Genomic DNA, 24317 nt, shown 5'->3' with positions numbered 1-24317 from the left:
TATCTTTGTGGTTCTTTTGAGGAATTTGTGTTGGCATTAGTAGAACATTTCTACAGTCCGCTTCAAATGGTGGTTTTCTAAATTTTTTCAATAGTGATCCTTGAACAGAACATCGCCACCCCTCCAGGGATTCGCATCTGAGTTACCGAAACATCTCCGTAATACTTGCGTGCTGTTCGAATCTACCGGTAACAAATATAGCAGCCCGCCTCTGAATTGCTTCGATGTCTTCCTTTAATCAAACGTGGTTTGGATCCCAAATACTCGAGCAGTACTCAAGAATACTATCGTCCTATACGCGGTCCTCTTTACAGGTGAACCACACTTTCCAAAATTTTCACAATAAACCAAAGTCGACTATTCGCCTTCCATGCCACAATCGTCACATGATTGTTGCATTTAATATCGCTTCGTAGCGTTACACTCAGATATTTAAAAAACCTGACCGTGTTAAGCAGGACACTACTAATGCTATATTCTAATATTACGCGTTTGTTTTTCCTGCTCATCCGCATTAAGTTACGTTTTTATACATCTAAAGGTAGCTGCCGTTCATCATACAGTCAGAGATGCTATCTAAGCCATCTTGTACCTTCCTCAACTTGAACATCTTCCCGTACACCACAGCACCATCAGTAAACAACGGCAGACTGTTGCCCACCCTGTCCGCCAGATCATTTACAGGTATGTATATAGAAAATAATGGCGATCCTATAACACTTCCCTCCTGACGATAGCCTTGTCGCTGATGAACATTCGCGTCGAGGACAATATACTGCGTTCCGTTACACCCTGGCGACTCGGATCTCTGGAAATTTTACGTTTCCTATACCAGATTATAACTGCCATAAGTATGGCATGGTGTGAGCGACTTTCAACCACTAGCTCGCCTATAGAAGGGTGCAAGGACAAATAAATGCATGTTATCATGCACCACTCCTTCCCGGTAGCCTGCCCCACTCTTCTCACTACCCTTCACCTAGCCCAAACAACTTTCTTGGTAACTGACGAACTAGAGAGCTTATAAGCAAACACACAAATATTTAGAGCTTTAGTCAGGGTCCAGTATTTCACTGCCATTAAAAATGAAACAATCGATCAGTACGTATCCCAGACCCACACTTGTGTTCAGTGAACACCTCGTGACACCAAAACACGGCTGATGCTCAGTCTTCATCCCAAAGTATTGTAGCACATTGAAAGAAACCAAGACTTGTCTGTACAATCTTTCGAAATACGTAAAGATTTGCGTGAACTGATCTAATTTACAAGTTAAGGTACGCATGGCGATGACATTGGGCTGAGCTTTCTGCCAAGGCAAAAATAAATAAATAAATAAATAAAAAACCAAAAAAATTTTTTTAAGGAAACCAATGTATGTCTGTATTATTTCGCAAAATATGGAACGCTTTTTTTTATAACAGGACAAGAACATGAGTGACTCATGTGTGACTCACTCATTGGCACAACTGATTTAACTTAAAGATAAAAATACACTTAGTGAAGAATGTAGTTCGATGTTTGTAACAAAGTAAAACAGCTATTACACAAACGAAACATGTTCCTTATTAATACGTCATAACATATTAATATTTATATATGAAGATGGTATCTGTTCTTTCAGACATGTCCGAAAGAACAGATACCATCTTCATATACATGTACAGTTAAGGCTCACCGGCCATTTGACCACGTTCTTCTGTACAGATGCACAAACAGTGCCCGAACTCTTAAGGGAATCGGCAGTAAAGCGGCGAGTAAAGAGTATAATGGGCAGGGGCACTATGAATATAGTGCGGGACAATAGGTTGCGAAAGTGGGTCTCACGGGAGGCGTGCCAGAGATAAGTCCCTGCAGTCGCACTATCCTCTGTGTCGTCGGTGGCTCAGATCGACACCGACGAACATTTCTGCAGTTTGGTGAGGCAAAGGTTGTTTGGCGGCTGACGCAACGCATCATGCCCCTCCTCCGACGCACCGACGAATCCACGATCACGACGGACGCTTTATTTTTCCCTGACGCTGTCTTTTTCCCCTCACAAAAAACATCGGCAATCCGATGGATTGGAGGACACGCATCGCACTACGTGCTCTCGCGGACCTTGATATCGGGCATGGACTATTGGCATTATCTACTAGAACAACACGAAATCATCCGACGCCACTCTAAATATAAAACGCAATTTTGCAAACTTTCTAGGCATCATGTTTCATAACCCCCCGAAGCGGTGGGAAGTCCCAGGTTTACGTTGTTTCGAGGGATAGGATTTACTCCCAGTGAAGTGACGAGGATGTCACTTCGTCCCTGTATTTCTTTCCCTTCTTTTTCATATATGATTTTTCTTTTGGGACATTAAAATTAAATGAATAAATAAAATATTATTGTTACTAATAAAAAAATACATAAATGTGCAATGTTTCCTTCCCACTCCCTCTCCCTTATCCTGTCAGGAGACGGGGATACCGTGGCCAGGCCTCCAAGTACGACCCCTGCCCACTCTGCCCCCTGACCTACTAATTAAAAAAAAAAAAGTCCCGGCCGCAGCACAAATTTTAATTCATTTCGTCTGCTTCGATCATTATTGTACATTTTACACCATTGTATGCTGCGTACAACAGCGGAACAGCTCGGAGACGATGATTGTTTCAATCAGAAAGACAGTCCACCCTGTCACAAAGCAGCATCTGTGAGGCAGTGGTCTGCTGACGGTAACATTCATGAAATGCACTGGCCTGAACCCAATAAATAGAAAAAAATAAAAAAAGAATTAATATAAAAAGTGTATAAAAAAGGTGGATATAATGTGTGCCATATAAGCAGGAAATCCTGGGTTCGAGTCCCGGTCGGGGCACACATTTTCAACTGTCCCCATTGACTTATGTCAATGCCTGTACGCAGCTAAGGGTATTCATTTCATTCTAATTTCATGTTAATACTTGTTTTATGACTGTACAAAACAGGCGCGACTCAATTACTGGAATTGCTGGTGTAACTTACAGGTCTTATAGCCAAAATCCAGCTCTGGTAATTTTTTTGTACTCATTTGATGCACAGCAGTTCACCTTCAATTTAAATGATACAATATTATTTCCATGTTTAAATTTTCTATATTACTACTTAAAGCCGGCCGAAGTGGCCGTGCGGTTAAAGGCGCTGCAGTCTGGAACCGCAAGACCGCTACGGTCGCAGGTTCGAATCCTGCCTCGGGCATGGATGTTTGTGATGTCCTTAGGTTAGTTAGGTTTAACTAGTTCTAAGTTCTAGGGGACTAATGACCTCAGCAGTTGAGTCCCATAGTGCTCAGAGCCATTTGAACCATTTGAACTACTTAAAAAGTCGCTTTATTTTGGATAAAATCACTATATCACCTGCCAGAGACCAAAGATTTAGGGCACGGCATACGCGACAACTAGAACCTTTCTCACCAGTGCTGGAATCCACACACCGGACACAGCGCTTGTGTATAACCTGTGCAACACTTCCCCCAGCCACGTGCACTCGAGAATTTAAATTTTACCTTTTATATCCTGCAGAGTATTATTGTTAAGATGTTCCACAAACTTTTCAGTGTACGCTGCCAACACTATCCCGTGTTCTAACGGAATCTACGTATAGCAATTAAAGTTCACCTCTGTAACAAACTATTGGCCATTAAATATAGCTATTCGTTGAGTTTTAAACTCTGAAAATGGTTTTTTTCTCTAAAAGTAAATCTCGAGACCACCACATTTTTGTACAACATAAACACCATTTTTAAGCAGATCTAAGTGGAAATTAACGTTTAAAAATACATTTTCGTATAATCTCTGACACAGCAAACATTCTTGCATCAATTGGTTTCTGCGAGTAGTCCAAGTATTCCAATGTGTGGCCCCTTACCTCTTGTATTTAAAGGAAAAGCTTATATCCTATATTCCCCAATTTTATCCAGATTTCTTCATATAAAGTGTTTAAAGTAATCTGTAAGCCTTGTTTGCAGAAATTCAATGGCTTCTTTTTCTTCCAATAGCAGTTTATAATCTTCCTTCATGACAATTGTTTTCGCGAAATACTGTAGTTTGCATTGTTTTTGCTTCAACCTATTCCAATTTCGAGTTCTCTTTTGCACACACATAACATATTAGTACACATTATGGAGTAATTTCTGTAATACAGAATGCTTTAAGAGTGTTTTATGCATGCCTTCTATTTCTTAAGACCTCTAGAGTAACATTATTTCTAGGCACCAGTACGAATTCAGCCGTATCTATATTTGACAGTATTGTGGGGAACAATTTTCTGGATTGGAAAATATCTTTTCTCGGCTTTAGTGTAACTTTTAGGAAGCCTGTGTGAACAATATTTTACAGGTAAATAATTAAATTATAGATTGACAGTGTGTAGTTTATAACTTTTTGTCGGTGTTGATTGTCTGAAACGTTTACTTACATCAGTCAACGTTCATCTATTCTTATTTCCCCACTACATGCATTGCTGAACGCTGTTAAACACAACACAGGAACTTTTCTGTAAGGTACTCACTAGTTTAGATCGCATAGAAGCGATTTGCATGAAGTACAGAAGAATGCTTAACACACTTAGACAGTCTTTGACAGGGTCAAACGCACCATTCATTCTCTAGCAATGAATCATAGTTTCCAACCTGGAAATAGCAACTCTTTAGCCAAGTAGAACTTAAAAGTATCTCGTACTGGCATATCAGGGATACTTTATAAAATCGATAGAATATTTATCAATGTTATTGTTCCCAGAATGAGATTTTCACTCTGCACCGGAGTGTGCGCTGATATGAAACTTCCTGGAGATTAAAACTGTGTGCCGGACCGAGACTAGAACTTGGAACCTTTGCCTTTCGCGGGCAGGAGAGCTTCTGTAAAGTTTGGAAGGTAGGAGATGAGATATTGGCAGAAGTAGAGCTGTGAGGACGGAGCGTGAGTCGTGCTTGGGTAGCTCAGATGGTAGAGCACTTGCCCGCGAAAGGCGAAGGTCCCGAGTTCGAGTCTCGGTCCGGCACACAGTTTTAATCTGCCGGGAAGTTTCGAAGTTATTGTTCACTCTCACGCTTGTGGTTCAAAATGGTTCAAATAGTTCTGAGCACTATGGGACTTAACATCTGTGGTCATCAGTCCCCTAGAACTTAGAACTACTTAAACCTAAATAACCTAAGGACATCACACACATCCATGCCCGAGGCAGGATTCGAACCTGCGACCGTAGCAGTCGCGCGGTTCCGGACTGCGCGCCTAGAACCGCTAGACCACCGCGGCCGGCTCACGCTTGTGATTTGAGATATAAATTTGTTATACGAGTATCATTCAGTAAGTCATAGCAATTATGGTAGATCGTAAGAACATATGACATCGCAGTAATCGCAGTAAATACTTTCGAAAGCCCTGGTAAACAGTACCAAAATCAGACGAGAGATTGCTACCGTATGAGACGATGGCTCGCTACCAGCGCCTGAAGCATTCATTGTGAAACTTTCCGTGCTGTAAGATGGATGTAAGCAGAGTGGAATAGCGACAAAACGTGAAAATTGTCTTTCTCGCTCGCAGAAATGCTACTCAGTGTTACTCAGTATCATGCACGTCCGGCATTGCTGGATCATGCAGTCATATTGCATAATAACACTACAGCCCACACAGTAGACGTTGTCAAGAACTGTGTAGGGCGTTGGGGTGGGAAATCGTCCCCCATGCACTCTACTCACCAGAACCCAATCTAAGCGACTTCGATCTCATACCACAACTGCATGGGAGGCACTTTGGAAGAAGGACGGGTATCCTCACGGCATTTCGGCGACAGGTGGCACACACTGATGGCAATGCCAGTGACGTTCAGCGCCTTTCCCATCGTTGGCAACACAGTGTGGGAGCACTGGGGACTATTCTGAAGAACAGAAGTTGATTTTGATTCATTTTTGTTCCATTTGTACTTGTGCACAATAATTTTAGACAGAGTCCCAACGCGTGTGTTCCACCTCACGCTTTACAGCGACCCTCTGTACTGGAAACATGTTGTAGAGTGACATTTAAATACGCACTGACTTATCGGTTCAACGCACATCGTTGAATTACCATGTTGTCGCATTATCGTAAGACATACTATAGTTGCCATTACTTATGGAATGACCCTCATACATCTTTATTCTATAACTGGAGTGAGCCGAGGTCGTGTATAGTCGAACCTTTGAGGACCACCTCCTCCATCTTAGGCAGGTGCTCAATAGGTTTCTCGCTGCTGGATTAACTGTCAAGCCAACTAGGATTATTCTAGCTAAGCAGAAAGACTCATTCTTGGGTCATCTTATTTCTGAGACGGAGAAAGAATCGACCAAGAGCGCACAAGTGCTCTCAAGAAGTACCCCCCCCCCTCCCCGCCGAGAGCCAAAAGGGAGGTGACGTGTTTTATCGGGATGGCCAATTATTTTCTAAGATTCTTGCCCAATTTCGCGCAGTTGGCCGGTACTCTCAATGATCTACGTAAGAATGGACAGGACTTCAAAATTTTTTTTATTCCAGACTTTGATCAAAATATCAATTCTTTTGACGATGATCGGTTTCAGTTCGTAATGACGATCCTCAGATTTGTTCTGCACCAGGTCCTAATGTGATAAGGCCGTAATGGCAACGTAGAGGCAAAGGTGGAAAAATGGGCCCCTGCTGGTATTATGGGCCCCTATATATTTGGAAGTACAGGCCACGAATTGTAGCGGAGAGCACATGAACTACTAGAACTAGTTGCCAAACTTCACTGTAGAGTGCGCAGACATAGTAGCTGTCATGGTTTGTGAGTAGTTGTGCTGTGAATGTTTTCGCTGTCATCAAAAGTTTGAAAGGTTAGTGTTTACTTGAATAAAACTCAAATTTCTAACATGTTATTAGTATAACTAAGGTAAGGTACGTATTTGGCTTGCTGTTGGGATACCGTTTTACGTTAATTAACGTCGGTTGCAAACCAAACTAACCGTAGGCAAGATCGTTTTTCCCAAGATGACGAGGGTGGATGTATGGGCCCCTTCTGCTGCTGGTATTATGGGCCCCGTAAAATCAATCAGCTATTGCTACTCTTTATGTTTCAGATGCCTCGAACACATCTTGTACCCCCAAAAAAATCGAAACGGCAATCGTGGGACAAAGCAAATATGGCAAATGCTATTGTAGCTATTAAAGAGAAAAAAATGGGGTTGAAAACAGCGGTTAAAGTGTACTCTGTCCCTCGTTCTACGCTCCACCGGTTTTACCACAGGGACTTGAGGACGAACTGGTTAAATATCTTCTCATTATGGAATCCAAATTCTGCGGCCTTACCAGAAATGACGTCAGGCGCATGGCCTACCAGCTTTGCACAAGAAATAAAAAGTTGGTGTTTCTGTCCCTGATGTTGACGACGCTGTATGTCTATTTTGTGAAGGGATTTTTTCAAAGGACACAAAAGGTGAACTTTGGGCCCAGTGTATAGCCTGCGAGATGTGGGCTCAAAACGAATGCGCTGGATGCGAAAAAGATGCTTATGTGTGTGACTATTGTAAATAGGCTAGGCGTAGGATGTGAAAACCATCCCAGTAGTAGACTAATTAACAATTTTCAGAGTGAATCTTTCTTTCATTGTACAGAAAAATTAAAGAAAATTATATTTTTCAAATTTTTGTTTCTTTTTATTTGAAACTACCTTGGGGCCCATATTACCAGCACAAATTCTTGACGCAACAAAATGCAGAGTATCAGGAAAAAAATAAAATTTTGTTCTAAATATTAAAAAGTTGGACCAAAACATGTCGTAACTATTGCAGGACATACTAGAGAAATGTTTTATGTTAATTTCAGGTGATTATACTAAAAATAAAAGGTGTTATATAAAAAAACAGAGTGGGAGCCCATTTATCCACCTTTACCTCTATAAATATACTCAGCACAGCATCGTCACATAGATCTAAAATGAGGTGTAGAATAGACCCCCATCGTCCACACAGTCATTTTTGCAACTGGCTACTCAGTAGGTTATTGATGAGATTCGCGCTGTTGGTTGTACCTTGCCAGTGTAGTTCATTCGTAGTGGGGCAAAGGCAGTGTGCCGTTTTATTAGTGAATAATTTAACCTGTTATTTAATATCTTTTGGTGGTTGTTTACATTGCCCCTACGGACCTGTTCTGTGCGCTTGTTAAATGTTACGGCTGGTTGGCTGGTGTTTTGGAGTAAGCGTTACCTTTCCACCTATGGGTACGGGGGATGTGAAATCCTGGGTAGCGGGAGGTGACTCCGGGTCGAAACTCGAGAAGTGGGCCTTGTACGAACTGCCGCCTTCCGCCTTGGCTTCTCCAAGTTAAGTTTTCGTTCTGCCTTCGAGCGACCTGGCGTCACTCCTCGCTAATTGATTCTGGCGCTAATTATATTTACTTGGGTATTTATTACATTTATTATTTTTATTAAATCTTTTCTCAAGAGCAACATACGATTGTGAAAGGTTATTGCTATGCTACTCTTCGTAAGATTTTGCGCTAATTGTGCTACAGGGCCTTGGAGCCGAAGTTTGAAACCTTAGTAAACCTTAGTGATATTGATTGACTCTTGAGTATGAAACAAGTGCCTTTGTATTAACTCCATCCTGCTTTTTATTGGGTGCATCTCTGGCAGGTTGTTATTTAGGTAAATGTTTTTGAGAACATCAGTTCTCAGTGTCCGAAGACTAGTCAGAAATATTGTGTGTCTTAATTTAAGCCGTCTGGCGCATAATTGTGAGTGGTTTTAAAATTCTCTTATAAATGAGACAAGCTTCGTTTCATAAAAAGGCATTGGTAGCAGATTCACTAAATTCTTGTGACTTACTATTCTTATTACATGAAGTAATCAGGATTAAGATATTGTTGCTCTAAAGGAATTTGTTGATATGATTGTTAAATAAAACGAGTGATAACAAAAGAGGTCCAGTCCTTCCTATTGTTCCCCTATTCCCTAGTAGAATACCGTTTCATGGAGCTCATCCACATTAAAATGCTTATTCCAACTGTCTTATTATTGCTTACAATCATATTGCCATATCCTTATGAGTCTTGTTGTGCACAGAAGACGTGGTTTGAATTTCTTTTGAATATCTCCATTTTGTTAAAAGTCCCAAAAAAGTCTTACGTTTTTTACAGGGCCATAAGGTAATAGTTTTCTAACAGAAATACTGCAATACTTTTGGTAGAGAACACCGGAGAACAAGATTATGACGCACCCTGACAAATATCCCTGGTGTATTCCAATCACGTCACAGGCGACATTTCTGGCAACTCTGCCTCGTGATGACTGGGTGTTGTGCGATGTCCTTAGGTTGGTTAGCTTTAAGTAGTTCTAAGTTCTACGGGACTGATGACCATAGATGTTAAGTCCCATAGTGCTCAGAGCCATTTTTTTTTCTGGCAACTAATTTATCTCCGTATCCACGGAGGTCTCATACACAAGTTACTTTAGATATCCCCATAGGATATAATCAAGGGGATTCAGGTCAGGTGACCATGCAGGCCATGGAATAGGAGCTCCCGTTGCAATCCTGCCGTCAGGAAATACACCACTGAGATGGTTGGGGACATCCACGCTGAAGTGAGGCGGTACATCGTCATGTTGTAACCACATCCTCTCACGAGCAGCCAAGGGTACGTTCTCCAAAAACTCAGGTAGAACTCTCTGTATGAACTTCAAGTACAGGTGGCCATTCACACTGCCAGGTAGAAGATGTGGCACAATGAGATTGTCGCCTACATTGTCGGTCCATATATAGCAAAGGTACTTGGTGGTGTGACTCTAGTACAGCGCGCCGGCCGCGGTGGTCTCGCGGTTCTAGGCGCGCAGTCCGGAGCCGTGCGACTGCTACGGTCGCAGGTTCGAATCCTGCCTCGGGCATGGATGTGTGTGATGTCCTTAGGTTAATTAGGTTTAAGTAGTTCTAAGTTCTAGGGGACTAATGACCACAGCAGTTGAGTCCCATAGTGCTCAGAGCCATTTTTTTCTAGTACAGAGCGAGGGTTTTCCTCATCCCATACATGGCTATTACTGGTATATGAAATACCACCACGATCAAATGAAGCCTCGCCAGTAAACAGCATGATTTGGAGGAAATTTGGTCGATCAATCTATCGCTGGAGTAACGACGGACACAATGCGACCCTTGGTGCAAAGTCAGTCACAAGCATTGCATGGACTCGTTGCGGTTGTTGTCCGTGGAGTACTCGTCACACTCTGATATGTGCAGCGCCAATTTTACGTGCAGTACGACGAGTACTTGTAGTGGGGTCTGGTGTAACACGTTCCAGCACCTCCTCTTCAAAATCGGGTGTGCGAGTGGTCCTCACGTGGCCAGGTCCCTCGTTTCTCCTTTCCAATAAACCAGTCTCCCGCATTCGTCGATCGAGAGGAACGAACACTCGTCGTGACTGACGATGCCTGTTAGGAAATCGTTCTCTCTACAGCCTTCCAACAGTGAGAGCATTGCAACGTACTTCCCCATTCACAAGATGCATGTCAGCGGGTTCTGCGAAACTGTACCGGTACCACTCTATCGTATTACACTGTACGTCTATGAACAGCAGTGTGTGATGATGGGTCTGTGGTTGATTCATGGCAAGTTCTGTCACGGGATAGTGTGAATATGATACAACAGAGGCACCCTATGGACGAGTAAAGTAAACGAAAAGTGAATCATGATTTCCTGGTAATCAGGCACATTCTCATTGTTTCCTTGCAGGAAATAAATAGTGTATATGTAAATAAACAGCACAGTACGCCTAAACTTGTACGCATGTTAGTTGTAAATAAGCTGGAACAAAGTAATGCTCGACAAAAAAAATGGCTCTGAGCACTATCGGACTTAACTTCTGAGGTCATCAGTCCCCTAGAACTTAGAAATACTTAAACTTAACTAACCTAAGGACATCACACACATCCATGCCTGAGGCAGGATTCGAACCTGCGACCGTAGCGGTCGCGCGGTTCCAGACTGTAGCGCCTAGAACCGCTTTTTTTCATCTCATTTTGTTCTATATTGTTCGTTGAATTTGTTCATGGCGGACGTCCTATGAAACCCGTTCAGGTTGTTCGTTGATCCGTTCACTCAGTTTTTTTATTACAGAGGCCAACCAGCTCTCTGACCGAACACGCTGAGCTACCGTGCCGGCTTCTCGGCCACTCCGGCGGCAATGCTGGACAAAGCGGTAGACAAGTTTGTGTTGTATTGTATGGAACTGGGGACCTAGAAACAACGGAGAGGGCTCGTCCCCACCGTAGCCTTCAGTGGTTCACAACCCCACAACAGGCTGCAGCAGTCCACTCACCCTACCGCCGTTCCACGCCGAACCCAGGGTTATTGTGCGGTTCGGCCCCCAGTGGATCTCCCAGGAACGGCATACACCAGATGAGTGTAATCGCAAATGTTTGCCTGGTAGAGCAATTATGGTGTACGCGTACGTGGAGACAGTGTTTGCGCAGCAATCGCCGACATAAGGCGGAATAAGGGGAACCAGCCAGTATTCGCCGAGGCAGATGGAAAAACCGCCTTAAAAACCATCCACAGACTGGCCGGCATACCGGACGTCGACACCAATCCTCCGGGCGGATTCGTGCCGGGGACCGACACCCCTTCCCGCCCAGAAAGCAGTGCGGTAGATCGCACGGCTAACAGGGCGGCAGTAGACAAGTTTACTTCCATATCTCCTCAAGCTGACTTCTCCGACGCCATGTTAGCTACCACAATTTGTTCAGAGGGGCATTCACTATGTCCTGTTACATTTTGCACGCTCTTTCGGAAACACCCTTTGTAGAAGGAATAGCGCGTCTGAAGCTGTGGAAGACTGTTAAACGCCAACAAACGGTATTTACAAAGTACTTCAGTGTACCCTCTGTCAATGTGATTTAAAGTGTAGGGTAGCTTACGTAACTATCGCTGTGTTGTGTTTAAGAGTGTTCTCCTGTGTGACTAGTGGGGAAATAAGAGTATACCAAAGTTGACTTGTGTATCAATAAACCCTGCAGACCATTAAGACTGAGAAAAGGTTATAAACCGTGTTCTTTTAGCCTACAGTCTTGATTATGTACCTGTAAACTAAGTGAAAATACACCAACCAGTCTGAAAAACGTATGGACGAGACAGATAAAGAAGCATCACATACTAACTACTTGGTGGAAATTACTGAAAGTGCGAAAGCATGTTGCCAGAGGTCTCTCAGTCGTACAGAGGAAGTTCGAAATTGCATGGCATAAGGTCAGTGTCGCTGCAGTACCTAATGCGGCTGGTCTCGCAACACGAGGCAGTTGAAGGAGTGGGAAAAGACTGTGTTTGTCAATCGCCGCACAGTTACGGTGCACTTTGGTGGTGCTCCTCATTACAACATGGCCCGGAGACAACATTTGGTGGCTCCACTTGAGATTATTCGGAAACTGGAAGAAGAATGAACTGTGACCAGCGTAGGACGTGAGTTTGGTTTTACTCACAGCATTGTTGCACGTGCAATGGGAGCACTTCAAACCACAGGCAATGCTGTCTGCAGGAGACGAGGTGGTCAACTAGGGCAACCGCTACATTACGGAATATGTGCGAAGGGACCCAAGTAATACAGCGTGTGCAATTTCAACCACTTGCAACATGACTGCAAGACCTGCAATCGCACGTTCCACAATGGCACAAAAATTGCAGTGGGTGGAATCTTTGCCAGATGATCGCTCGCTGTGTCCTGTGGACACGTGCACATCGACGTCATCTTTTGGGATGGTGCCGAGAGCATAGGGACAGGACCAACTAGGAGCGGGGTCGAGTGCTTTTCTTGGGTGAGAGCAGGTTCAATCTGAGTATCGATTCCGGACGTATCACCATGTGTTGTCGGGCAGGAAAACGCAGTGTACACAGGTACGTTGTCGAGCACGGTCTTTTTACTGGTCCAGGTGTTTTGGTGTGAGGAGACGTAATGCTGCGGGGACGTACTGACCTCCAAATCTTTGAACACAGGACGCTGTACTCCTCCCCCCAGTGCGTCTTTTCAGTGGTGCATTCGGTCCAGACGTCAATTTTTTTGGATCACAATGAGCGATCGCACCGTATAGCGTGAATGGAGGAATTGTTGGTACGAGAGAATATTCGACGAATAGACTGCCCTGGCCGTTCCTACGACTTTAATACCACTGAGTACGTATTCACTACGTTGGGGAGTTGTCAAACACGTTGGTGGCGGAATGGAATACCCTGCCCCAAGAACTGCTCGCCAACCTGGTGGCGAGCATGGGAGTACTCTGAAGAACATGCATTGCTGTTCGAGGTGTTCACACACCCCATGTCCCGCCTTTTGAATTGTCAGGGAACATTACAAATCGCAGTGACTTCCGTTTCATTATTCAACGTCATTCTGTCCGTATCATTGAGTACTTCTCTCAGTTACCTTCCGCACTATAAGAAGCAGTTCTTTCTATGGATGGTCCAAATTTCATCAAGCTATGTTACTTGCCAGTGGCGTATTATGCGAAAGTTACTTTCATTCTTAAGTTTTGCACAACCGAGTAGTTAACACAGACATCCCCAAACACGGTGTAAGTATTATTTGGAAGCATTATATTAAAGGTGCAGATATATATTTCTCTCAATTGAAGGTGTTTTCTCCAAAATACCTTCAAGTATAGATATTACTACATCAGGACTGGTTCCCATGGACAACATTGTTCTACAGGTCTTACGTAACACGCTGGAGTGCCAAAGGAACTGTTGTAGGCGTGCGTATTCAAATACTGACCAATGTAAATAGGCAGAGTACGGCGCTGCGTTCGGCAACGCCTATATAAGACAACAGGTGTCTGGTGCTGTTGTTAGATCGGTTACTACTGCTACAATAGCAGGTTAACTAGATTTAACTGAGTTTGAACGCGGTGTTATAATCGGCACATGAGCGATGGATCTCCGAGGGAGCGATGAAGTGGGGATTTTCCCGTACGACCATTTCACGACTGTACCGTGAACATCAGGAATCCAGTAAAACATCAAATCGCCGACACCGCTGCGGACGGAAAAAGATCCTGCAAGAATGGAACCAACGACGACTGAAGAGAATCTTTCAACGTGACGGAAGTGCAACCCTTCCGCAAATAGCTGCAGATTTCAGTGCTGGGCCATCAGCAAGTGTCAGCGTGCGAACCATTCAACGAAACATCATCGATATGAGCTTTCGGAGCCGAAGCTCGTGTACCCTTGATGACTGCACGACACAAAGCATTACGCCTCGCCTGGGCCCGTCAGCACCGAACTGGACTGTTAATGACTCGAATCATCTTGCCTGGTCGAATGAGTCTCGTTTGAAACTGTATCGAGCGGATGGACATGTAGGGGTTTGGAAACAACCTGCGTGTCAGCAGGAGACTGTTCAAGCTGGTGGAGGTTCTGTAATGGTGTGGGGCGTGTGCAGTTGGAGTGATATGGGACGCTTGATAGTTCTAGATACGTTTGTGACACATGACACGTATGTAAGCATCCTGTCTCATCACCCGCATCCATTCATGTCCACTGTGCATTCCGACGTATTTGTGCAATTCCAGCAGAACAACGAGACACCCCACACATACAGTATTGCTACAGAGTTTATTTATTTTTATTTTATAGTATGGCTAGGGTCCCCCCCCTTCGGGCAGACCGTTCGCCGGGTGCCGGTCTTTCAATTTGACGCCACTTCGGCGACCTGCAGCCGATGAGGATGATAGGATGATGATGAGGACAGCACAACACCCAGTCCCTGAACGGAGAAAATTCCCCGACCTAGCCGGGAATCGAACCCGGGCCCAGAGGATTGACAGTCCGTCACGCTGACCATTCAGCTACCGGGGGCGGACATTGATACAGAGTGGCTCCAGAACACTCTTCTGAGTTTAAACACTTCCGCTGGCCACAAAACTACCGATATGAACATTATTGAGCATATCTGGGATGGTTCAAAAATGGCTCTGAGCACTATGGGACTCAACTTCTGAGGTCATTAGTCCCCTAGAACTTAGAACTAGTTAAACCTAACTAACCTAAGGACATCACACACATCCATGCCCGAGGCAGGATTCGAACCTGCGACCGTAGCGGTCTCGCGGTTCCAAACTGCAGCGCCCAGAACCGCACGGCCACTTCGGCCGGCTATCTGGGATGCCTTGCAACGTGCTGTTCAGAAGAGATCTCGTATTCTTACAGATTTCTTGGACAGCCCTGCAGGATTCATGGTATCAGTTTCCTCCAGCACTACTTCTGACATTAGTCGAGTCCATGCCACGTCATGTTGCAGCACTTCTGCGAGCTCGCGGGGGCACTACACGATATTAGGCAGGTGTACCAGTTTCTTTTGCTCTTCACTGTAAAACCAATGTATCGGACAGACTTAAACCATTTTCTATTATAGAAATTATTCCTTTAAGTGCAGTTAGTACGCTATGTGGACTCATGAGAAAATTGGAAACTGGAAGAGGCTTACGTCATTGCAAATTGGAGTATTTGTAGAAAATAATTTCCATGGAGGAAGAATTTAAACTGCTATGGGAAAAGTTTCAGAAGTTTGCAAGTTACTTTAAAGACAGTGTACGGAAAATCTGGGTAGGATTGGGGAATATAAAATGTCAGAATTCCCTCCTGCATTGGAGCATTCGCAGAGAACAAACGATCTAGCAATGTTTCCTATGTTAGATGATATACAAAAATCTCCTTATAAGCATTAATTCCTGCTTGGGGAAGCTTAAGTACGATGATCACATGTTAACTAAATGTGGTGTGCTTAACATTGTGCTTTTAACAACAGAATAGCCATTTGCAAAATTTGAAACTTACGGATTAACTACTATTAAGTATCATTCGTTTGCTAAAGAGGTAAACTTAAAGTTCTATGTGCAAGTTCCGCTGAAATACGGTACAGGGAAGAGTTGGAAACATACACAAAACAGGATATGAACTGCCTTAACAATATCACTATGCACGAATTACGAGGCAAAATTAAAGCACCCGAGTACTCTCGGCTTGAGGAAGTGCTCAAACACTTGTGTCGGGTGTTGCCGGGTTCCAGTATTGGGAAGGGAGGCTCCGGTCGCCGCTGCGCCCTTATCATTGGACTCTGGCAGGCAGCTTACTGGCTTTAGTCGCACTAAGACGACTTTTTAACACTCAATACATGCAACTTAGACGTGGAGATAACATTGTGGCATTTAATTTGTATGTCCAGTGTGCCCTGCTCCAAGTCCGTGTACAGGCTGAACCACTGTCAGGCTTTGGCATTAAGTATACCTTGATCTGTAAGTTACGCTAGTAATCGAGTAATATCTGTTTTTTACAGTTATAGAACAAATCTTTATACATTCTGATACTTAATACAGACAAGCATTTGGTTCCTTAAAGTGCTATTTTACTTTAGTACAAAGATCGAACTATAGTTGAGTTTTGACGCTAAGTGTATCTTAACTTGTAAGTTGGGTCGGTAATACTTTTTTTTGTTTCTTTAAACTGTTGTTTCACTTTTGGTACAAAGATCGTACCGCAGTCGTGTTTTTGCTCCAAGAGGCGCCCTGGGGTACTCCTGATTCGTTTTTAATGGCGGTGAAGTACTGGCCTGTGATTGGGAAATCTAAATATGTGTGCGTGTTGCCTTAGAAGTTCTCTGATTGGCCTATTTGTAAGGAAGTGGAAAGGCGTAGGAGTTGGTAGTATGGGATGGCAAGAGGAAGGGGAGCCGGATTTGAGATGGGCTTGGTCATGACGCATTTTCCCCTCGCTGAAGTGTTCACGAGAACATAGCGATAAACATACGAGTTATCATCCTTAAAGGTGAATTTGTCACCAAGGTTTTGGTGGTACGGTCCCACTATTAGTTGCAGAATCTGATCTCAGCGACAGGTATATGGTGGCTACATATCAGAACATCACTCCACCCTCACCTTATTGCATATGTGGGACTGCCTAATCATGAATGAAGTTTTAACTTATTACTTCTTTACTTCTAATTCTATTCATATCACATTTCGCAGACATTAAGCACCGTCTGTACCTACAAAATTACATCATTTTGGAGCATTCAGGAGATATGACGTTACAAACATTGACTAGCGTGAAAATGAAACTGCTAGAGATACAGGTGCAATACGGGCACAAATACATGTGAAATATGTCAAATATATATTAAATAAATTTGACATATGCGAGAAAGCAACGAGTAAACAGCTCATCCTAAACTCTTGGAACGATTTCAGTCAAATTTAGTACATATATTAGTTACACTCTAGAAATAAATAGGTAAGAGCAGAAACCACCAGGCTGCAAATGCGGTGAGTGTGATAACGTGGGGGGAGAAGGGAGAGTGAGGAGATGGACAGGCAAGGAGGGAGAAGGAGGAGATAGGTGCAGACAGGAGGAAGAGAAGATGGGCAGAAATAGGAAAGGGGGAAATGTACAGAGAGAGGGACGAGGAGAAGGTGGACAGAGAAAGTAAAGACGAGGAGATGGAGAGAGACAAGGGGGGGGGGGGGGGAGGGAGAGAAAGGCAGATAGATGGGGGAAGATTGGTTGGTTGGTTGGTTGGTTTGGGGAAGGAGACCAGACAGCGTGGTCATCGGTCTCATCGGATTAGGGAAGGATGGGGAAGGAAGTCGGCCGTGCCCTTTCAGAGGAACCATCCCGGCATTTACCTGGAGTGATTTAGGGAAATCACGGAAAACCTAAATCTGGATGGCCGGACGCGGGATTGAACCGTCGTCCTCCCGAATGATGGGGGGAAGAGGAGGTCAACAGATAGAAGGGGAGGAGGAAATGTACAGAGAAAGGGAAGAGGAGAAGATGAACAGAGAGGAGAAGATTAGCAGAGATGAGGAGATGGACATGAACAGGGTGAGGGAGAGAAGGATATGGACCGAGAAAGACGGTAGGTGGATATGGACAAAGAGAGGGGGAGGTGAAGATTGACAGGGGGGAGGAGGAGATGGAATTAAAGGTGGAGGAGGAGACACGCAGAGAGAGGGGCAGGAGGATGTGGAAAGAGTGTCGGGGGTGGAGAAGGTGGAGAGAGGGAGTGGTGGAGGTGGACAGAGAGAAGGAGGGGTGGACGTGATGGACAGGGATAGGGAGGATGGACAGAGAGAGGGGGAATAGAGGTGGATATAGAGAATGGGGACGGGTGGAGTCTATTTCTGTTCCTGGGCACATCACACAATCCAATATCTGATTTCGGAATCTGTGGCTGACAGTGATCTAATGTAACTGGAATCTTCCCGTTTCTCCTGGCTGTTTCCAATTATACCTCCTCCTCTTGTGATTTTTAACAGATTATGTGCTGCAATTTACTGCAGAATTCAGTCTTTCTCCTCTTCCATTGGCACTACCAAGGCTCACATTCTCCTAGAACTATTCCTTCTACTCTTTCCCCTACAAACGCGTTCTAATCAACCACGACTATTACATTTTCATCTCCCCTTACCTGCTGATTTACCTGTTCAACCTTCTCATGTACTTTCTCTTCTTCATCTTCTGCTTGCGATTTCGGCATATATACCTGAACTATTGTTGTCAGTGTCGGTTTGCTGTCAGTTCTGATGAGAAGAGACCTAACACGGAACTGTTCACAGTGACTCTTTCTATGCCCTACCTCCCTATGCATAACGAACCATCCTCCTGTTGTACCATTTTCCGCTGCTGATGTCATTACCCTAAACTCATCTTACCAGAAATCCTTACCTTCTTTCCATTTAAAATCACTGGCCCCTAATATATCTATACTGAGCCTCTGCATTTCCCTTTTTAGGTTTTCTAGATTCCCTACGACTTTCAAACTTCTGACACTCCGCGCCCCAACTCTTAGAATGTTACCCTTTCGTTGGTAACTCAGTCTTTTTCTCATGGTGACCTGCGCCTTGGCAGACCCCTCCCAGAGATCCGATTGGGGGACTAGTCCACAATCTTCTGCCATAATAACATTTGTTTCAATTGCATGCCACATGTTCTGTGGATACACATCATGTGTCTTTAATGCAATGGTTTCCATTGCCTTCTGCATCCTTATGCTGCTGATCATTGATGATTCTTACGCCTTTAGGGGCAGTTTCCCACCCCAAGGGCAAGAGAGTCCTCCGAACCTCTGCCGGCTCCTCCGCCGTCTTTGACAATGTAGTTGGCAGAACGAGGGTGATTTCTTATGCAGCAAGTCTTCGGCCGCCATTGTGGATTTCATTATTGAAAACGAAATCAGTTACATCCAACAGTCCTAAGGCGTCGCTTATGGACACGCGTTTGTACTTCCGTACGGTATTCTTAACAATAGGAACTTCAAAGCATTGATTTTATGGATCAAATTGGCTGTATTTTTGTTCAAGGAAGTCGAGAATACAGATTTCGCATTTAACTTCTTCCTCATTAGTTGATTAATTTTGTCCGCTTGCAGTTGGAACTATTGCAGATTGGCTCGACAATTTTCTTTGTTAAGTTTTGGTTGTGCACGTGGTTTTGGTGTGAGGGGTTTGAAGATTTGAAAATCGTGTCTCCCTGTTTGACAATAAGAAGTTCAGGATCCGTCTTTATTGTTTTACATTATTGCTTGGAAAGAAGCATTCAATGTATGCCGATGTTCCTTCCCGTAAAAAAGACTACTGAATTTCCAGTTTCCACCTCCGTAATAAATTTTCATTTCCCAGATTTTAATTTGATTTTCATGTCGTTTCATTTTCTTTTGCTTCTGTTTCTGATGTATTGGTTGAATATCTCGTTTTTTCTTAGATCCTAGACTTAAGTCAATGAGTTTTCTGTCAGACCTTTCGTTAAATGGTTCAGATGGCTCTGAGCACTATGGGACTTAACTTCTAAGGTCATCAGTCCCCTAGAACTTAGAACTACTTAAACCTAACTAACCTAAGGACATCACACACATCCATGCCCGAGGCAGGATTCGAACCTGCGACCGCAGCGGTCGCGCGGTTCCAGACTGCAGCGCCTTTAACCACTTGGCCACCCCGGCCGGCTTTCGTTAAATAGTATACGACTTAATGAACCAAGCATTTTTAATATTTCTGAACTTAGTCAATCTTTCATTTTTTTTTTGTCTATATAAGCTCCCGATCTGTTTCATCTTTTATTCTTTTAGCCATTATCGAACGGTTTACATTTAAAATTTTGCGTATTCTGCTACGAAACCTAGCGCCAAATATGTCTTGTAAATAAATTTGAGCACAATTTTTAATAATTTTGCTCTCATTTTCGTAAGTACTTAATTTCTCCAAAGCCAGTCTCGGCACATATTTGAAACTTGTGTCATAAAACCGTTACACATTAAAACTAAAAACACAAAGAAAGGCAGGGAACGTATCTGAAAATGTAGAAATGTTTAAATTTGTGCGCTGAAAATATATTTATGACGCGTTTTACATTTTCTTTTAGAATAGTTGGCGTTATTTTCACAAAGGATGACGAAATTTTCAACTTTGTAGTCTTATGACTTCCGTTTCAGTTTGTTATTATCAGTATTCCAGCACAAACCAATCTCTTCTGTTAGTCCACTATGACAAAACCAGAGCTCGGACTAAAGATCACAACAACAACTTCATGCAACAGTAACTTCATGTTAGGTCGTACTTCCGACAAAAGTTATCGTATGCGCTCTATTCATATGCTATATACGGCAACTAGACTCACAACCACATCTTAATGTAGGAAGTGCAGAAGAAACCTGGCGACTATCGATCAGTTTGCACGCATAAAAATGAGGAGAAAAAGAAATGAAAGGTGTCTGGGGTTCCAGATAACACTGCAGTATGATGAGCTCATTAAATTTATATAGGAAATAAATCTGTTAACGTCCATACTCCATCGCTGCTCAGGTTCTGCTTTTTTTAGCACTGCGTTTTTACAACATCCAATATCTTCGAACAACTGTAGGTGCCCAGTTTTTATATTCTCTCACAGATTTTTTCCTAAATTTCTGCTTGTAGTATCTATAAGAGTCGTCACGCTAACCTGTCTCGTTTTCTGGCAGTCGTTTTCCAGACGAATCTCTCACCAGTATTTATACGTCTTCATTTGACACTGCATTTATTTCTACGTCTTCATTTGACACTGCATTTATCTAAATCTACAATTACATCTACATCTACATGATTACTCTGCAGTTCATGATTAAATGCCTCGCAGAGGATTCATTGAACCACCTCCAAGTTATGGTGCAAGCTCTGATTTCTCTTACTTTATTACGATGATTATTTCTTCCTATTTTCACATTCTAAGGAGAAACTTGTTGATTGAAATTTCATGAGATGATCCTGCCGCAAAGACAATCGCTTTTTTTTTTTAGCGATTGCCACCCAAATTCTCGTATCATATCCGTGACACTCTCTCCCAATTTGCGGTAAAATTTATCGACTCAGTTTTTAACATTTTTTGTTCCATCATATTTCAAAAGTTTCAGGATTTTACCATTGAGATTTTACATACGTACGATGCTTTATTGTATGCATACTTTAAAAAAAATTCTTCGATTACGGACCAATTTGGATGCTTGCACAAGAAAGCAGCCTTTGGCCATGTCAGTCTCTTGATGTTTCCCTTTCTTTGGTCGTTTTAAGCAGCCTCCCTCTTCCTATGTAGACGATTCCATTCCATTCTATTATGTCTTCCCTAATCTTCATGTTTAGCAGATTCATTTTCTCATTTCTACCACTCTTCATAATTTTCGTTACTATACAGAATTTTGACCTTCAGGGAAAAGCAAGTAATCTGCCATGGTCAAAATACCCTCCTGCTGGTTAGGAATTCAGGCATGTACGTGCCCAGCGGCAGTTTACCCCGAGGTCGCACGCGTCGAAGGCTGAGCTGACCTTGGAAACGCAAGTGGCGTCGGTACAAGAACACCGGACCCGCTTGTGGCGTCCAGTACTCGTGGAGCATTGGCCCTCAATACCGAAAACGGCAGGAGAAGGCGAAGAAGGAATGGGGGAGATCTAGGCGTGACGTTCTACTGGCTTCATGGTCACTAGAGGCGGCGTACGAACTCGAATCGGGCAAAGATGGGAAGAAATCGGCGTCTCAGCTTTGACGTGGCTAGTAGGGTTTAGATTTTTTCCGTGATAATTTTGTAATGTAATCTTATGTTTTTCTGTAATAATTTTGTGTACAGTTGCCCCAGTGTCGTTTCTTTGGCAGAATAATAATAGCTCTGCATATGTTCGTCACATCTCTTAAATCTATACTCTTCTTTGTCTTTCTCTGTTGTTGTTTACTCGTTGGTATTACCTTCCAGTTTCTCTTATTTGTTTTCTTAGGTTTGTGAGTTCGCATGACCACGGGGTTTGAGAGTTCTGTTTTGGTTCATTGTTTGTGTGTGGTTTTACTATCTTCTGTATCAGTTAAGTCAATGTATGGATTTTGTAGTTCACGTTTCCTGTTATGTTTTGCAGGGGATAATGTGATATCATTTCTTGCAATCTATACCAGTTTCCTTTATGGAGTACGAGTCTCAAGTCAGATACATCGTCTTCTACATAGCGGGTTCGGGTTTTATTGTGATTACTTTCCGTACAGCCTTCGTGAACAGTTCAGTCTTCTACTTGAGTGAAGCCTTTATTTTTTGCGATAGAGATATCATTGTTACTTTGCCGTCCTACGTTTTTGAAATATTGATGACTCACTCTCCCTGTTCATAATGTGTACAGTATGTTCATGTAGTGTATCGTTTACTTTCCTTCCCGTATCGGCAGTCGTGTTTTAATGGCGTAACACCAATTTTATGGTAATGTTTCGGTATAGTAAGACTTTTGGGCCTTGCATGTTGTACAACTTTTCTCACGCAGTGAACATATGAAATGTCGGTGTACTGTGCCTAGAGGGAGGCTATGACATTGTTGGTATGTCTTCATGCGAGTTCTATTGTTACTATGTGCTTGGCAAAGTTTACTTATTTCGGTTGCAACAATGTTTAACTTTAGTGCTTTTACGGAAGCCGCATGCGTTTGGTCATCAGTAGCTGTTGCTATTCCTGGCAGAAGGCATGTGCGTCGACCATCATTTGAGTAAGGTTCTCGGATGCAAATTACACTAACGGAAAAATATCGCAACATCGAAAAGTAATTAATGTAGAGTAGTGAGATTTCTGGACTACATTTGCCTATGTAATAAATTTAAATGATTAACATTGAAAGACAGGTTAATGTAAGCCCAAGATAAGCCACTGCAAATGTGACATGTTGGTACATTAACAAGCATTGTAACGACCAGAATGTCGAATGCAATCATGCAAAAATGCATACATGCATTGTGTTGTACAGGCGCCGGATGTCAGTTGGTGCGATGGTGTTCCATGCCTGTTACACTCGGGCAGTCAAAACATGAACGGTTAAAGCTGTCTGTGGATGTTACGTTTTAATTCAATGAAAATCTGTGCCTTTTTATATTTATTTCATCTGCTATGACCACTTAAAGGACTTCATTGTTGTTGATTAAGAGTAAAAAAAGCTTGTTAAAATATTACACAAACGACTTTCATGGAAGGTTACTTAAAAAAACTTTGTCACGACTGTAATCTCACTGCTGAAAGTAAAAGGATTATGGTTCGGTTGGTGAATAATCACCACTGTATTAGTAAGAAACCTTTCACCTCAAAGTCCGGAGACCTTCCCCACAACATTATGCACGAAAAATAAAACTTGGCATTACTTCCATTTTTTCCTATAGGGGAGAGTAGGAAGAAAAGTTCACTGCAAATTTTTTGCACTGAACGATGCTGCTGCCAGCAGAGAAGTGGTCAGACTACTTCTGATTTACACCATCACTGTCGTTTCACAAAAATAGCTTGTTCTGTTAGCTTTTAGTAAAAGCTTTTGTGATTTTTCAGTCGTTTGATGTAAGGTAAGACATTTATATTATTCTTATTACCTCACTAAAGTGCACGGTAATACTTATGGTATTAATGTTTACATAATGTCTTTTGTCTACAGTTCTTTATTTGATCATTCCTTTGGTAATTTCATCAGTGGACCACCAATAGCAACATGACGTCCAAGTTTTTCCAATAGTTCATTTTTACTCTGTTTGCGCCAGGAATAGTTACTTCCATACATCATATGTAATGCTACAGATCGACTTGTAAATTCTTGTATATACAAAGCTGTCATTCTATCTCTTTGTGACGATTTTGAATTAATTAACTGGTGTTATTTAGAAGCGTCTGTGTTCTGTTCTATTTGGCCTAAATTCGATTGAAAATGGTTTTCTACAGCCGCTTGCAGATACTTGGGCATCAACATGCTTAGAAAATATGTCTGGAAATCAAAGCAACAAACATGGGACCCTTTTGCGGTGGGAAATACGATTAAGA

Source organism: Schistocerca nitens, chromosome 4 (genome assembly GCF_023898315.1).
Source record: "Schistocerca nitens isolate TAMUIC-IGC-003100 chromosome 4, iqSchNite1.1, whole genome shotgun sequence".
Lineage (NCBI taxonomy): Eukaryota > Metazoa > Arthropoda > Insecta > Orthoptera > Acrididae > Schistocerca > Schistocerca nitens.
The sequence above is the reverse complement of the archived record's forward strand: the minus strand, read 5'-3'. Positions refer to the sequence as shown.